Below are 8,574 nucleotides of genomic sequence, written 5' to 3'. Positions count from 1 at the left end.
TGCTTGCTATTGCGGCATACCATAACTATGAGATATGGCAGATGGATGTCAAAACCGCGTTTCTGAATGGAAACCTGCTCGAGGATGTGTACATGACACATCCTAAGGGTTTTGTAGATCCACAGCATACTAGCAGAGTATGCAAGCTGCATAGGTTCATTTATTGACTAAAGCAAGCTTCTCGGAGCTGTAATCTTCAATTCGATGATGCAATCAAACAGTTTGGTTTCATCAAGAATGAAGATGAATCTGGTCTCTACAAGAAGGTTGTAGGGGATATAGTTATCTTCCTCATATTGTATGTGGATGACATACTGCTTATTGGGAAAGATATCCCTTTGCTACAGTCTGTCAAAACTTGGCTAGGGACTTGTTTATCAATGAAGGACTTAGGTGAAGCATCCCGCATTCTAGGCATACAGATCTATAGAGATAGATCTAAGAGGTTACTTGGCCTAAGTCAGAGTACATATATTGACAAGGTACTTCTACGGTTTGCCATGCAGAACTCCAAGAAGGGATTTCTGCCGATGTCACATGGCATGAGTCTTTCGAAGACTCAAGGTCCTTCTTCTAGAGAAGGAGAGAGACCGCATGGATCAGATCCCTTATGCCTCAGGTATAGGATCTATCATGTACGTCATGCTATGTACTCGTTCTGATGTCTCGTATGCTTTGAGCATGACGAGCAGATACCAGTCAGATCCAGGTGAAAGTCACTGGATAGCAGTCAAGAATATTCTTAAGTACTTAAGAAGGACTAAAGAATATTTCTTGATATATGGAGGCGATGTCGAGCTAGCTGTAAAGGGTTACAGTGATGCTAGCTTCCAGACCAACCAGGATGATTATCGATCGCAATCAGGGTTCGTGTTTTGCATAAATGGTGGTGTTGTGAGCTGAAAGAGTTCGAAGCATGACACGGTAGCTGATTCTACGACAGAAACCGAGTATATTGCTGCATCAGAAACAGCAAAGGAGGTAGTTTGGATGCGCAAGTTCATCACTGAACTTGGGGTGGTTCCTAGCATCGCTGACCCTATTGAGCTCTATTGTGACAACAATGGAGCAATTGCGCAGGCTAAGGAACCTCGCTCACACCAGCGGACCAAACACATACTACGGTGCATCCATTTCATTCGAGAGATTATCGAGAGAGGAGATGTGAAGATTTGCAGAGTACCCACAGAGGATAACATCGCAGATCCCTTGACCAAAACTTTGCCATAGAGAAAGCATGTGTTGGGTTCTTCGAGCCGCGAAAACCGCTTTTTCGCGTCGCGGAAACCCCGAAGGACCCAAAGCCGTAGATCCGTGCAAAGATTCGTATAAAAATTCGAAAAACTATTTCTTGTACGAGTTCAAAAACTGATCTACTACTTAGATCTATGAGGAAAAAGTGTTTACCCTTGATGCGATGCCCTTCGCGTTCCCGCTCGTCCAAATGATGCCGGATCTCAAGACCGTCAAGCGCCGGTCCTCTAGAAGTATCCACACGGACACACTAGATGGAGATGACCAAAAACCAAGGTGTGCTAGCACCTATGTGGTTCGGCCAAGGGAGGAGAGGGAGAGGGAGAGCTTGAGAGGGAGAAGGAGGAAGATGCACACAAGTGAATGAAAAATGAATTTTTCACCCAAAAAAAAACAAGTGGCCAACCACTTTTCAAAATTCACATTAATTGCATTAATTGCAATTAATATGAAACCATAAAATCACATTAATTGCATTAATTGCAATTAATATGAAACCATTAAGAGAGTGGCTTTGTAACTTCCATGAGGTGACACCCATGATGATGTGGAACATCATTATTGGTCCACCTAATGCCAACTCACCAATGAGGTGGCAAAAAGGTCAAGTCAAAATTGACCTTTGGTCTTCCTTCTCAAGTCAAGTCAAACTTGACTCAATCTCTAGCATGGTGGATCTAATCCAACCATTTGATTCGAGCCAACTTAATATAATGAATCTAATTCATTAAATTAAATTGATTCAATGAGTCAAAATCTAAATTAGACTCATTTAACACATGAATCAACTTGAGTCGAACTCAAGTTAGCCCAATTAGGATTACTCTTAATCCAATTTGATTCATCAAATGAATCTAATCCTCTTGGTTCATCATATGAACCTAATCTCCACCTAATTATCCTAAGTGTGTGACCCTATAGGTTCTTGTAACGTTGGCAATGCCCTAAACCCATTTAGGAGCATAAGTAATGAGCGGTATCTAGCAACACATCATTACTACCCAAGTTACAAGAATGTCGAGATCCGACATCACCTTGTGACTACTAATTGTGACTACTCACAAAATAATGACAAGTGTCCTTCTATCCTAGACATCTAGATTGATCAATATGAGGCATAGACCGTGTCATCCTCTAATCAATCTAAATCTTGAACTCAAGTTAGACTCACTCGATCAAATGAGCTCAACATCTAATGTTGACTCATTTGGGCATAACCATGCACTTAGTGGTCTCACTCTATCAAGAATAGCGATGTCGCTCCCGTCATATGGGAGGATAGATCCCATCTACATCACTCACATCCCTCTGCATAATTCGTTACATACCTAGTAATCCACCCAGTTACGGGTGACGTTTGACGAAACTAAAGTACATAACTCCTTATGTAGGGATCCATGGTGACTTCAGGTCTAAGGACTAATAGTCATACTAATAGTCACATGAGAAAGTATATGACACTCATATAACGATCCATGATACTTTCTCATGGCGGGTCATTCAATATACATTCTCTAATGCATACCCATGTGTCAGCTTGATATCTCTATATCCATGACTTGTGAGATCAAGTCATCGAGCTGACCTACATGCTAGTCTTATTGTATTAACATTGTCCCTGAATGCTAATACTCGACTAGGAATGATTTAGAGTAGTGTTCCCTATATCATCTCACTATCGATTCAACTAATCGATTGATATAGGTATGAACCTTCTACTCAAGGACGCTATTATACTTAGTCTATTTGGCACTAATATAAATAAGTATAATAACCAAACAAATGCCTTTATTAATATACAAGAATATGATATACATGAGTCCATACAATCATCAAATGATTGGCTCTAGGGCTCTAACTAACAGCATGATGGTCACACTAGGTCATTAGGCCTTAGAGCCTACACTGATTGGCACTAGTGCTAGTGGGAGATTGTTAGTTAGAGCCCTAGAGCCAATCATTTGATAATTGTTGTATGGACTCGTTGTATCATATTCTTGTATATAAATAAAGGCATTTGTTTTTTGTTATTATACTTACTTGTATTGGTACCAAATAACTAAGTATAATAACGTCCTTGAGTAGAAGGTTCTTACCTATAACAATCAATTGGTTGAATCGATAGTGAGAAGATATAGGGAACACTACTCTTAATCATTCCTAGTCGAGTATTAACATTCAGGGACAATGTTAATGCAACAAGACTAGCATGTAGGTCAACTCGATGACTTGATCTCACAAGTCATGGATATGGAGATATCAAGTTGACACATGGGTATGCATTGGAGAATGTATACTGAATGACCCGCCATGAGAAAGTATCATGGATCATTATATGAGTGTCATATACTTTCTCATATGGCTATTAGTATGACTATTAGTCCTTGGACCTGAAGTCACCATGGTTCCCTACATAAGGAGTTACGTATTTTGGCTTTGTCAAGCGTCACCCGTAACTGGGTGGACTATAAAGGCGATTACTAGGTATGTAACAAACTATGCGGAGGGATGTGAGTGATGTAGATGGGATCTATCCCTCCTATATGACGGGAGTGACATCGATATTCTTGATAGAATGAGACCACGAAGTGCATGACCATGCCCAAATGAGTCAATATGAAATATTGAGCTCATTTGATTGAGTGAGTCTACTTGGAGTTCAAGATTTAGAATGATTAGAGGATGACACGGTCTATGCCTCACATTGATCAATCTAGATGTCTAGGATAGAAGGACAATGTCATATATTGTGAGGAGTCACAAGGTGATGTTGGATCTCAACATTCTTATAACTTGGGTAGTAATGATGTGTTGCTAGATACCGCTCATTACTTATGCTTCTAAATTGATTTAGGAGCATTGCCAACTTTATAAGAACCTATAGGGTCACACACAAAGGACAATTAGATGGAGATTAGGTTCATTTGATAAACCTAAAGGATTAGGTTCATGTGATGAACCAAATTGGATTAAGAGTAATCCAAATTGAGCTAATTGAGTTGGACTCAATTTGGTTCATGTATTAGATGAGTCTAATTTGGACTTAGACTCATTGAATTAATTTAATTCAATGAATAGAGATTCATTAAATTGACTTGAACCGATGGTTAGATTAGATCAACCAAGGGAGAGAAGTGGTCAAGTTTGACTTGACTTAAGTAGGAAAATGAAGAGTCAAGTTTTGACTTGACTTTGACTTGACCAATGCCACATCATCAAGGCTTCTTCATTTGGTCAAGTTTGACTTGACCAAATGCCACCTCATGGAGGAGATCAAGAGACTTAACTCTTGATATTCCATGGGGGTTACAAGCCTTGAAGTGGCCGACCACTTTAGTGTTGGATGAGTTGTTTTTCATTCAAGGCAATTCATTTTCTTCTTCTTCCTCTCAAGCTCTCAACCTCTCTCCCTCTCCTCATCTTTGCCGAGACCATCAAGGGTGCTAGCACATCCTAGTGGTTTCTCTCCATCTCTTGCTTGTGTGGATACACATAGAAGAGTATCTACCTTGATACTATTGAGATCCGGCGAACTTTGGACGAGCGGGATTAAGCGAAGGGCTTCGCATCAAGGGTATCTTGTAGATCTAGGCTTAGAAATTCATACGTGAATGTTTTCGAAATTTTATTCTTCGTACAGATCCGGTGGCTGAGGTTTCGGGGTTTCCGCAACGCAAAAAGTGATTTTTGCGGCCCGAAAAACCCAACATAATCAAGGAATGTTTGCTTGGCTTATTTCACATTCTAAAGTAGTCTTCTTTAATCGCCCTCCCCCCTCACGGACAAAAAGAACTCTTATATAATTATGCTTCCTCTTTATGTAATTAAGACTCTGTTTGCCTCAATCTACTTTTGGTTTATACTTTCCTGTTTTATTTTATGTTATTTTTTTCATGTGTTTGAGAGTACCCCACCTGCCTGAGTGAGAGAGTCTTAGTCTTATTCTATATACTGAGCAACTTAAAAATGTAAGCACTTAATCAATCACTAACAAAACTTCGACGAGATGGGTAGCCTACTACCCGATCGAGTATGTGGTAGGTAACCTGTTTAAAAGATGAAGTCCTTAGGAGGCACCCAAATATAAAATTGATTGGACTTTAAGGTTTGACCTGCCTTTAAGCTGATTGATCATTTGGTAAAGACTAAAGATTTAGGAGAGACGTAGTACTAAAAATCCGGCTAGGCTTAGGGTCGACCGGACTACAGATGCCTTAAACACTAAACACAAGAAACAAAGAAAGATCCACCTCAATATGTGCGCCAATGCTTCAGGATAATGATTTACCTATCACATTCATAAAAATGTGAATCTCCTATTGGTGACACATGCTTACAAACCTTATTCCCCTGATACAACAACCGGTGCACAATTTTCCAAATGCGCGTCACTGTCTTCTAATCTAATGGACATGGACATTAGACCACCTTTTTTCTATCTTGATCCAATGTTCATTCTTAAAAGGAGATTTGAAGGGTTTCCTTAAAAAAACCCTTTAAGAACACTAAGGCCTTCATCTTCTCCTTCCTCTGTGCTACTAAACTCTTTGTTTTCATGAGTTTCTATAACTTTCTTCTTCCTTCGCTCTTCTTTGACCTTACTCCTACATTTTTGAACTTCTGCTATGAGTGCCATTGACTTGTGGTATTCTGGGCTCGTTTCAAGTTTCAGTGGGGTAGATTTGGACAACCTTTGGTTTAATTATGAGATTCCCCATTCTATGCATATAACTATATCCACCGAGCGAGACCGTCCTCATCTTCCCCCTTGATGTGCGTAAATATTATGATCGTTTATGCATATTTTAACGCACATTCACATGCTTTATACGTATATATTCTTTGCATGATCGTCTCTTTTATCATGTACTCATCATATATACTTTTTTGTTCGGATATCTGCTCTTTGTTTGGTTTTGTGTTGATAAGGATGACTTTCGGGGCAAAAATAGCGATTGTCGACGCACCGGAACGAGCTAAAGAACACGGCCATGCAACCTCGCACGGCTGTGTGGCCAAACAGGAGAGGAGAAGTGCATGGTTGTGCAACTCTTGCACGACCGTGCGGCCAACCCAGAGGCAGATTAGAGTATGGCCGTGCATATTTGCACGGCCGTGCCCCCCCCCATGACCGCAACCAAGCAGTACACGGTCGTGCAATCCTACACAGTCGTGTCCCCAAAGTCGAGCCCCAGGTTCACACGGTCGTGCCAATTGGCACGCCTGTGCAGCGCAACCAGAGACAAGAAAGGGCACGACCGTGCCATCCTTACATGGTCATGCCGCCGCAGCCGCGCCTTAGCCTATAAAAGGGTTTTAACCCTTTTCCTCAAGGGGGGAGAGCCAGGAAGCGAGCCGTCAGGAAGAGAATCGACTTGGTGCCATTCTACGTCATCCAGGACATCCGTCCAACGATCCTTCATCACCACATCAACTCCAGAAGCAAAGGATTGGATCCGAAGATCACACGTCATCATTGGATAAGCATCTTTTCTCTTTCTCTCTTCTTGTTTGAGAATTGTATGCTTAACATTATGTCTTCCGATTTTTCTCCGACGTCTATGGAGTAGATTCTTTGTTCTAGGATGAGGGAGTAGTTGTGAATTGGTTTGATGTAAAACTCATACTTTTACCTCTATTTCATTGGATCATTTCACTTGCTTTGTTTCGACTACTCGATCTCTATATCATGTTAATTGATTGTGTAGGAATTGCCTATCTCGTAGAGAGAATATCCTAGATCGTACACTCGAGGGGCCTTAGTGACAGGGGTAACCCGTTCACGAACATCTAGGGTACTTCCTTGAAAGGAGAGACAACTCCTCCTCAAGGAAGTAAGAGACCAAACTAAGTTCCTTATCTCTATCCTTAGTGACACCAATTAGAGTAGTGTTCTTGTGATCTACCGAGGCGCCCTAGTGACAGGGGTTAACGTAACAGAATTTCATAGGGATCTTCTTTATTTGGTACCTAAGATTAGATACTTCAGCTTCCGGCGAATGCACGTTGATGGACAATGAGTAAAGGATAGAATATGATACATCAACACCACCACAATGAAACCAAACTCCTAGGACTCTTCATAAACCGAGTCTATTACTTTCTCTTTGCTAGTTCTCGTTTCCATTTCCAAACCCCTTTTCTTTAGATAACTTACAACCATCGGTAGTTTAGCTAATCCTAAGTGATCCATCGCTAATGCTTATAACCAGTTCTCGTGGGATCGATAATCTTTATTACTGACGATGAATCTGTGCACTTGCGGAATCGTAATAAGTTTTTGGCGCCGTTGCCGGGGACTACGTCCATAACATTAGTGATAATCATATTAGATTAGACTAGACTTTGTTTTTTTCCTTTATCTTTCCTTTTTCTAATATTTTGCATTTAGAGATAAATAATTTTATTCTTGTTTTTCTTTATTCTCTGCATTTTTATTAAAACGCTAAAAAAATATTATTATTCCAACTCTCTTCTTAACTATATTTCGTATCTTGTTTTTACATATGAAGAGCTAATCTTTCAAGACAACTTCTACCGTTCGATCTAGAGATCGATAGGACCTTCTTGAGAAGAAGAAACCTTCAGAAAGCATTTCAAGCAGTACAAGAATCTTTAGAGATGGCTGATAAACTTTGAAGGATTATGCAGCACCTTATGCACGAGGGGTTCGGTCTAGCATTACTCAACTGCCAATCGAAGCCAACAATTTTGAAATCAAGCCTGTAGTAATTCACATGGTTCAACAGAATCAATTTGGAGGAGGACTGCACGATGATCCAAACCACCACTTAGAGCTTTTCTACGAGATTTGTGGTACCATGAAAGTAAACAAAGTCCCTCTAGAATCAGTGAGGTTATTGCTTTTTGGATTCTCCCTGAAAGACAGGGTCAAGCAGTGGCTAAATTCCCTTCCAGCAAACAGCATTACATCTTGGGAGCAGTGTGAGTAGAAATTCCTGGACAAATTCTATCCACCAAGCAAAACTGCTCACATGAGGAACTTGATTGCAAGCTTCAAACAAATAGACTCAAAATCACTATTTGAAGCCTGGGACAGATTCAAAAGTATGCTGGGACAGTGCCCCCATCATGGCCTTGAGAAATGGTTGGTTCTACACACCTTCTACAATAGAATCAACTATCACATGAAGGTATCCCTCGACTCTGCAGCAGGAGGAGCACTAATGAACAAGAGTCTTGATGAAGCTGAAGAGATCATAGAGAATGTGACACAGAACCACCATCAGTGGGCAACTGAAAGATTTGATGGTTCTTTCTCAGGGAATCCAATAAAGGCGTCAGGAAAATTCGACGTAG

The 8,574-nt window shown here is 40.6% G+C and overlaps 1 pseudogene; it reads right to left on the bottom strand.

Moving 5' to 3' along the window:
- Nucleotides 1-8,281: 8,281 nt before the first annotated feature.
- Nucleotides 8,282-8,353, bottom strand: LOC122003274 (annotated as a pseudogene).
- Nucleotides 8,354-8,574: the final 221 nt, after the last annotated feature.

The sequence above is a fragment of the Zingiber officinale genome, chromosome 7A (genome assembly GCF_018446385.1).
Source record: "Zingiber officinale cultivar Zhangliang chromosome 7A, Zo_v1.1, whole genome shotgun sequence".
Taxonomy (NCBI): Eukaryota; Viridiplantae; Streptophyta; class Magnoliopsida; order Zingiberales; family Zingiberaceae; genus Zingiber; species Zingiber officinale.
The sequence above is the reverse complement of the archived record's forward strand: the minus strand, read 5'-3'. Positions and strand labels throughout refer to the sequence as shown.